General features: G+C 39.8%; 1 long non-coding RNA gene across 1 annotated transcript; it reads left to right on the forward strand.

Annotated features, from left to right (window-relative positions):
* Positions 1-744: 744 nt before the first annotated feature.
* Positions 745-1,002, forward strand: LOC311077671. The gene is made up of 2 exons (XR_014604957.1): positions 745-827; positions 939-1,002. It is a non-coding gene; the product is annotated as an uncharacterized lncRNA (long non-coding RNA).
* Positions 1,003-8,850: the final 7,848 nt, after the last annotated feature.

Consider the following 8,850-nt stretch of genomic DNA (forward strand, 5'->3'; position numbering starts at 1 on the left):
CTCGCTTCAGTGGTTTGCACTGGCTCTCACAGACTGCTTTATCATCACACATATTATCATCAAAAAAAGCTCTTTAGTCAGATTTGTCAGTGAGTTTTGATTCATATGACCGGTCTTGTACAGTCTGTTGTCTGATGCAAAATAATCATAATATACAGCTAGTGTAACTCACGCCACTCACATGATAAATTAATAAAATCATAGTGAGGATTTATTAAACACAACTCATCCCATGTTAGTATGTCATCCCAGCACCAGAACTGAGCGTCACAATCACTGATACGAAGCTGCTCATCCCAGCAGGTTATTAAGAAATGCCTTGACACTGTGTAATCATATGTCTGTTTCCATCTTGTTTTTAATAGTTGTAACATCAACTACAGTAACAACACTGACTCCAGACACCACACCAATCTCTCTGAGTCCAGGTGTGTGTGAACGAACTACAGCAGCAGCTTCTACACACAGTTAATGATCACATGATCACTGTCACACATCATCAACCTCGAAGGATTCCTCAATATTTGTGCATCTGAATGTTTTCATTCAGGAAACGTTGTATGTTTTAGATGCCGTCAATAAATAGATATTCAACATTTCAATGTTTCTGCAAACTTAGAAATGCAAGTGTGCTAGAAACTCACTTATAAGTTATAACATGAATATCTATGAATAACTGTTGATAGTTGAATACCCTTGACTTCAGTCATGTACAGTTTCTCTTCTTCCTCTCATGTTTCCTGCAGTGATTGTGATTATTGTTGAGATCGCAGTGTTTGCTGCTCCTACTGTGATTCTTCTTCAGATCATCTGTGCAAGAAGAGCTGGTGAGTTTTGAGCCGCACACAATCTGATGATTCACACTCATCTGATCTGGAACAATCTGCAATCATGATAAAAACACATACGAGAGGTCAGGCAATGCTTTTATTTTGCAGGGAGGAAGGACTCGAAGCACCCAGAGGAAATAGAGATGCCGACAATATTAGAATAAAATACTGATGAGTTTAGAGCAAATCTGCAGCAATATTTAAAATAGCAAAAACTTACAGAGGATTGTTCATCGTTTTATTTTCTTCTTCTCAGAAAACAAAGAAAAAACTCTGATCACCCTGAAGAAATAGTGACACCGAGTTTAGATTAAAATGTGTTTTTGTTTGTTTTTTGGACAGATTTTTTTTTCCATTAACATCCCAGTCAACACGTTGATCTCACAGTGATCTCTCCATATGATCACACCTGAGACACAAGTGTAACCTCACAGCGCACTCACTGTGTGCTCATATTATGGCCACAATGTGAGGTCACCCCAGCTAGAAATGTTACTGGACATGAACTTCATCGTTTAGATGTCAAATTTTGGTTGAAAATGAAAATTGGGTTGATGTGTTAGGCCGGCTACACACTGCCTGCGTGACACACACGTCTCAGGTGCAGAAAAAAAAGCGTGCCAGCTAGAAATATGAACCAACGCCTATTTTTCACGCGACACGCAAGTGTGTTGGAAGCGTTTCCAGTCAAAATAGAATAGGAAAAGATGTTTATATGTCATTTTGATATGAATACATATTAATAAATGATATTTTGATGTTTAAAAGTCTCTAGGTTTTGACATAAATGCAGATATAAATGTAATTTAAAAAAATAAAATAATAATTATCGATTTTCAAATATTGCACCTGTCAATACAGAATGAAATATTCTGTAGCCTATTTTGCCGTCAAAACTGCAGACATTGTCTTTGCTGTATCGTCACCTAGCAGCAGCAGCGCCACGTCAGACACGTTTCTGGTGTGCAAAGACATAGAAAACGCCACGCTCACGCAACAGAAACGCCACGCTGTGCAGCCAGTGTGTAGCCGGCCTAAACATTAGATGTCAGGCTCCAACTTCATTAAACAACTCCTCAAACATCATTACTAGCTTCACTTATTACTAACCAAATTTACTTTATTTCTGTCATATGTGTGGAAAAGTTCTTATTGAGATTAACAGAGGTTTAGATGATGATGATTTATTGAAATTAATAGTTTGGTTTGATATCACCATTATGGTGATCAGTGTTTGCCTTAGTTGGTCAGTTTGACTCTTGATGTTTTAATGTTAGTGTTTCTCTGGCTGCTGGAACTGTGTGTTATGGCAAGAACAGTAAGAGAAAATGTGATCAGATGATGTCATCTACTTGATGATGACGATAATGATATAATCATCATATAGTGCTCTGATCAGCTGATCTCTTCTAAACTGTCATGCGTGTTATTAATTTCATATAATTGATTATAGTAATGTTTCTACAGTATGACATCCAAAAGTGTTTTAATAAAATAAACTGTATAATTGAAAAAAATAAATAAATAATAAAAACAAATTAGCTTTAATGCAGAGCACATATACATGTGACACCCTCTATGTATAGTCACAGGAATAATTATATTATTTTCTTCATGTATTTTATTTATTTTATTGTGTTTATGATATTGTTTCAATTACTGTTATTATGCTGGACTTGTGATGCGTAACACCCTCAGTGGACAGTAGGGGGAGACAGTGTGCTGATCGGAGACTATGTGGCTTACTATGAGTCGCGGAGAAGAAGCCGCCATTACAAGAGCGACTCGTTATTGATAACAGCACAACTGTGTCTGTCTCATTGATTAGCCAAACATGTGAACAGGTGAAATCAATCACCATGGACATAAAAACATGAAACGATATGTTGATAGCGTGTGTACACTGTTTTAGGAGGGTGATATACATTTCCTGAGTAGAGTTAAGATGTTTAATAGAGACGGTGTTGTGTTTATGAAAATGAAGTTTCATTTGCGGACGTGGCGTGTCAGGCCTGGTATTAATATAATAAAATCTGAAAGGTTAGAGGCTCCAGCACACTGAATACTCAAAGTAATGTGATGTTTATAGCTTTATAATTGTGTTTATAGCATAAAGAGCGATGTTTTGAGCAATCGCCATGGGTTTCAAGATTGAAGTATATGTATAGATACGTACATATGTAATTGTTGAATATTATACATATATAATCTTTGCATACTATATTATAGGCTACTGTTGACATTTGTTTTTTATAATATGTTTTAATGATCTTTTGATTAAACCCATTTAAGCCCACCGGCAACTATAGTTGCCGCAGTGCATAGTTGTCATTTTCCTTTTGTAAGTATTTTTCTAGATGTTGTCCATGTTTTATTTCTCAATGACATGCAAGCAAACAACCAAATAAAGGATTTCAAGAAAAAAAAATAGGTATTCACTTCCTCCCTGTCACATGAGGCTGTCAACTTCCGAGCCCTACTTCTAGGAAGCATGGCGAAGGCAAAACCTCCAAAAGAAAGGTCATTTTCATGTTACTAATAAGCATTTTTTGTTGACATATATATATCTACATAATCATGAAGGTCTCTAGAATCATCCAAACAAAACAAATCTTACAAGAGATCTATAGTTTGTTGTATACTTAGTCAAAAGTCCAAGCGGCAACTATAGTTGCCGGTGGGCAAATGCCTTGTAAGTACATGTATCATGGGAAAATGGGGTATACTGTGTTAATAGGTTAATAAATCAAGGTTATTGGTCTTGTTTAGTGCATAAACATAACTTAACACTTTAAATGACATCTCTACTGTTCATAAATTGCCTGTATGTACTGTTATTTTTGTTATTTGACTTTCTTTTTTTTTGTTATATAGATATTTTGTTTCTTCATTCTATTTATTTGTATTTATTTATTTTCATTTAACTTTTTGATACATAATGCCCTGTTATGGCTGCACTTTGTTCTGCACTATGTTCCACAACGTTAACCCTTGTGCGCTGTTCGTTTGCGGTTTACAGTCAGGCTGTTTGGGGTCTGAGAGACCCCAGGCAACAAAATGTCATTTTGTAACAATATATATATATATATTAAACAAATGTAATTTTACTCAGTTTATTAATGTTTTTACTCCACAAAATGTTTAAAAAAGAAAGAAAAATTCTCCAAAATAAATTAAAAATAAATAAATAAATAAATAAATAAATAAATAATGTAAAATTCGCCTTATAAAATACCCACATTTCTTACTTTCATTCATGGGGATAACATGGATAATTTGACATGGTTTGGTGCAGGGGTGGGGAATGTTGGTCCTGGAGAGCCACTGTCCTGCAAAGTTTAGCTCCAACCCTGAAAAAAACTCAACCGATTGTAGCCTTAGTGATCCTGAAGACATTGATTAGCTGGTTCAGGTGTGTTTGATTAGGGTTGGAACTAAACTCTGCAGGACAGTGGCTCTCCAGGACCAACGTTCCCCACCCCTGGTTTAGTGTAAGATTTTTGCCCAAATTTTGGAAAATGCAGTTTTAAAAGTAAAAAAAAAAAAAAAAAAAAAAAACCTTTAACCAGTAGATGGCTGCAGAGCTCTAAAAGTACTAAAAGTTTCAAACTAAAAGACTTCTTTTCACAAGTTTTTCCAGTTAAATTCATATCTACATTTAATGAAATCACAATTATAACAATAAAAGTTACTTTTTGTCAAAGTTGAGCAGTTTTTGTTCTAAAAAAAAAAAAAAAATCAGTTTTTCAATAATGTTACATTATGATTAGAATTAAACCTGATCAGGATGTTACAAAAAGTGCCTAAACTTTGACAAAAAGTAACTTTTATTATTATAATTGTGATTTCATAATATGTAGATATGAATACAACTGGAAAAACTTAGTGAAAAGATGTCTTTCAGTTAGTCAAATAAGAAAATAGTTCTGCAGCCATCTACTGGTTAAAGTGATAATTTGTTACTTTTAAAACAGCATTTTCCAAAAGATGGGCAAAAATCTTACACTAAACCATGTCAAATTATCCAAATTATCCATGTTATCCCCATGAATGAAAGTTAGAAATGTGGGTCAAAAATACCCTGAATAGCGCACAGTGGATTTGTTGTTTGTTGTGTTTTCATATTCAAGAGATTATAAGCTAGATGCAGTTTTTTGGGGGTTTACATCAAATGTTCTTCGACTTTTATACATAATAAATTTGTTTATGAATAAAGATTGATCTGTTGAAAGCAGTTATTTTGAGATAAATGCCAAATGTTCTCCTCCTATTCATATTTTACATTGAGGGGGTGCATACAACATATTTGCCCACCGGCAACTATAGTTGCCGCACATTCAAATATGATTTTCAAGAAATAAATAAAAAACATGGGGAAAATAAATGCAGAACATGTTCACATAGGACACTATTAACACAATTATATGCATGAAACCATTCAGAAAAATTTGGGCACAAATGGGTTAAGTATATGCGCTGTACTGTATATAGTAATTCAGTTTAAATGGTTATATTGTGTAACTAATGGTTCGCTCAACTATTCAGTCATATAGTATTTAGTGGGAAACATTTGCACAGACAACAGAGACTGTAATAGACTACATTGTGATGTGTGATTTACGGGAAAAAAGTATTGAGTTATCTGAGGAAAATACTACTTGAGTATAAGGAGAAAGACTTACAAAAGTGATGCAACACATGTTTATTGGTGTTTTGTTTGACTGAGTCACATGTAAGGTGACACAAGATATTGTGATTTAATTACACAAAATATAATATGTATAAATAATCTTTGACTTATTCTAATAAAGCAATTACAAGAGCGACTCATTATTGATAACAGCACAACTGTGTCTGTCTCATTGTTTTGCCAAACAGAATTCACTTACTGCAGAACTGCCAGTTGTATGGAGCTTAAAATATGACAATATGATTTGAATATGAATTGTGTAAATTTGAATTATTTACAAGTGAAATCTAACAAAATTTAATTGTAGGTGGTAGTTTAAATAGTTCTGAATTTGATTTTTTTTTTTTTTAACGAATATTGAACATTTGAAATTTAACAAATTGAAATGTTTTTATGGCTGAATTTTATAGACATGAATTTTCAAACAGCTAGTTTTTTTGTTCTGAATTCGTATATGTCACGGTTCATGGATTCATTGACTCTCTCTCGCTATGTGTGTGCGTGTTGAGTGAATGGGCGCGGCTCATCAGCTGGCTCGTTATCCACTGATGAGCCGATCAGCGCCAGCTGTTCTGAATGAGGATGTCCTATATATTGTTTGCTCACTCGTCTTGTCTTTGTCAGATGGTTGTGGAGGTTCTCCTGGGTCTGTGCTATTATTCTCCTGTTCCAGTCCGGTTTCTATACCGACGCTTCACAGAGGATCTTCGTTCCGCGTGGATCTGCAGTCCGCCCACTGAGTCCCTGTGTTGCCAAGTCTGCCCGAGTTTGCCTGAGGATTATCTGCCACTCCGACTCTGAGTTTGCCTGAGGATCTTCACTGAGTTCACATGAGAATTATCTGCTATTTCTACACTGAGTGATTCCTGTGAATGCTGCCTGTCAAATTGAGCCTCTTGTCTTCTCTTTTTGACTATAATAAATACTTATTCACTCGCATCTGAATCCTTGACTATTTTCCAGCGCACCATGACAGAACCATCTGACCATCTTCACATGGATTCAGCGAGTGCTCCCGGTATTGAACAGATGTTCGCCGGAAACCACGCCCGGATGGATCGCCAGGACGAGCAGATCGGAGCTTCGGGACGGGCGATACAGGCTTTGGTAACGCAGGTGTCCGAGCTCACCTCTCAATTCCAACGCCTGAGAGATCCCACTGCGCCAGCACCGCCCCCGCCTGTTCCCCAAGGGATTTTCCATCAACCAGAGCCGCGCATCCCAGCACCAGAGAGGTATTCGGGCGAACCTAATCTTTGCAGAACGTTTCTAACCAAGTGCTCAATTTATTTCTCGCTTCAACCTGTGACATTTGCTTCTGAGGAGTCGAAGGTAGCCCTGGTGATGACACTACTTTCTGGTCGCGCGGCTCAGTGGGGAACAGCGGTGTGGCAGAACAAACATCAGTGCTGCTCCTCGTTCCAGGCACTCGAGCTAGAGATGACACGAGTGTTCGACCGCGCCGTTGCTGGACGCGAGGCGGCCCGCCAGCTCGCCGACCTTCGCCAGGACCAACAGTCAGTCTCTGACTATTCCATAGAGTTCCGGACATTGGCGGCCAAGTGCAAATGGAACGAGGAGGCGCAGTGGGACATGTTCCTGCATGGGTTGGCTGACCGCGTTCAGAGGGAAATTTATACCTTGGAGCTGCCCAAGACACTGGATGGACTGATCGAGCTAGCATTACGGGTCGATGCACGTCTTCAACAGAGAGAGAGCCGACCGTACCGGATGCCTGCGGCCGATTTCACCATGAGTTCCAGTACCCAGATTACGAACGCGGTCAGCCCCTCTAACGATCCAGAACCCATGCAGGTAGGTCGAGCTCGGCTTTCCCGGGAGGAGAGAGAACACCGCCGCTCGAGGGGTCTATGTCTCTACTGCGGGGAGCCTGGCCATTTCATCAACACCTGTCCTTTAAAAGGCCAAGCCCGGCGGTAGGACGGCGGCTACTGCACTCTACCTCACGCAGTCACCCCACGCTCCTATTGTCCTGGGTCACCCGTGGTTGGTGAAGCACGGACCCAGGATAGAGTGGGGTCAAAACTCTGTGTCAGCTTGGAGTGATGACTGTTATGCCTCATGTCTTTCGTCTGCTGTTCCGTCTGTTTCTCGTTCTGTGTTGCAGGAGGAGTCAGTGAATCTGTCTAACGTGCCGCCGGAGTACCGCGACCTGAAGGAGGTGTTCAGTAAGTCTCGGGCTGCTTCTCTCCCTCCTCATCGTCCCTATGACTGTGCTATAGATTTACTGCCAGGTACGTCTCCGCCTAAGGGCAAGTTATATTCACTTTCTGCTCCAGAAAGTGAGGCTATGGAGAAATATATTTCTGATTCTCTAGCTACTGGGTTCATCCGCCCTTCCTCTTCTCCAGCGGGGGCGGGATTCTTTTTTGTGGGGAAGAAGGATGGTTCTCTGCGACCTTGTATTGATTACCGGGGGTTGAACAACATCACGGTTAAGAATACTTATCCTTTGCCGTTGATGTCTTCAGCTTTCGAGAGGTTGCAGGGAGCATCTATCTTCACAAAATTGGATTTACGTAATGCATATCATTTGGTTCGCATCAGGAAGGGAGATGAATGGAAGACCGCGTTTAACACCCCCAGAGGGCACTTTGAATACTTGGTTATGCCTTTTGGGCTTTCCAATAGCCCAGCGGTCTTCCAGGCACTCGTTAATGACGTGTTGAGAGACATGGTTGATCAGTTCATATATGTTTACCTGGATGACATATTGATTTTTTCTTCGTCTCTCCAGGAGCACGTTCAACACGTCAGACGAGTGCTTCAGAGGTTGCTAGAGAATGGGCTTTTTGTCAAGGCGGAGAAATGCGCTTTTCATGCACAGTCTGTTCCTTTCCTAGGGTACATCATTTCGTCTGAGGGAGTACGCATGGATCCTGAGAAGGTTAAGGCTGTGGTGGAGTGGCCAAGTCCAGATTCCCGTAAGGCCCTACAGAGGTTTCTGGGGTTCGCCAACTTCTACCGGCGTTTCATTCGCAATTTCAGCCAACTAGCCGCACCTCTGACCGCCTTGACCTCCCCCAGAACGGCGTTCAGGTGGTCAGACACAGCTGAGGCTGTGTTTGCCAAACTGAAAGGCTGCTTTGTTTCAGCTCCCATCTTGATAGCCCCTGATTCTTCACGTCAGTTTGTGGTGGAGGTCGACGCATCAGAGGTGGGGGTAGGAGCAGTGCTTTCCCAGCGTTCTCTCACGGACGACAAGATGCATCCCTGCGCGTTTTTGTCTCGTCGTTTATCTCCTGCCGAACGTAACTATGACATTAGTAACAGAGAATTGTTGGCAGTGAAGTTAGCGTTGGAAGAATG

This window comes from Abramis brama (assembly GCF_963993115.1).
Source record: "Abramis brama genome assembly, chromosome: 1".
Classification (NCBI taxonomy): Eukaryota; Metazoa; Chordata; class Actinopteri; order Cypriniformes; family Leuciscidae; genus Abramis; species Abramis brama.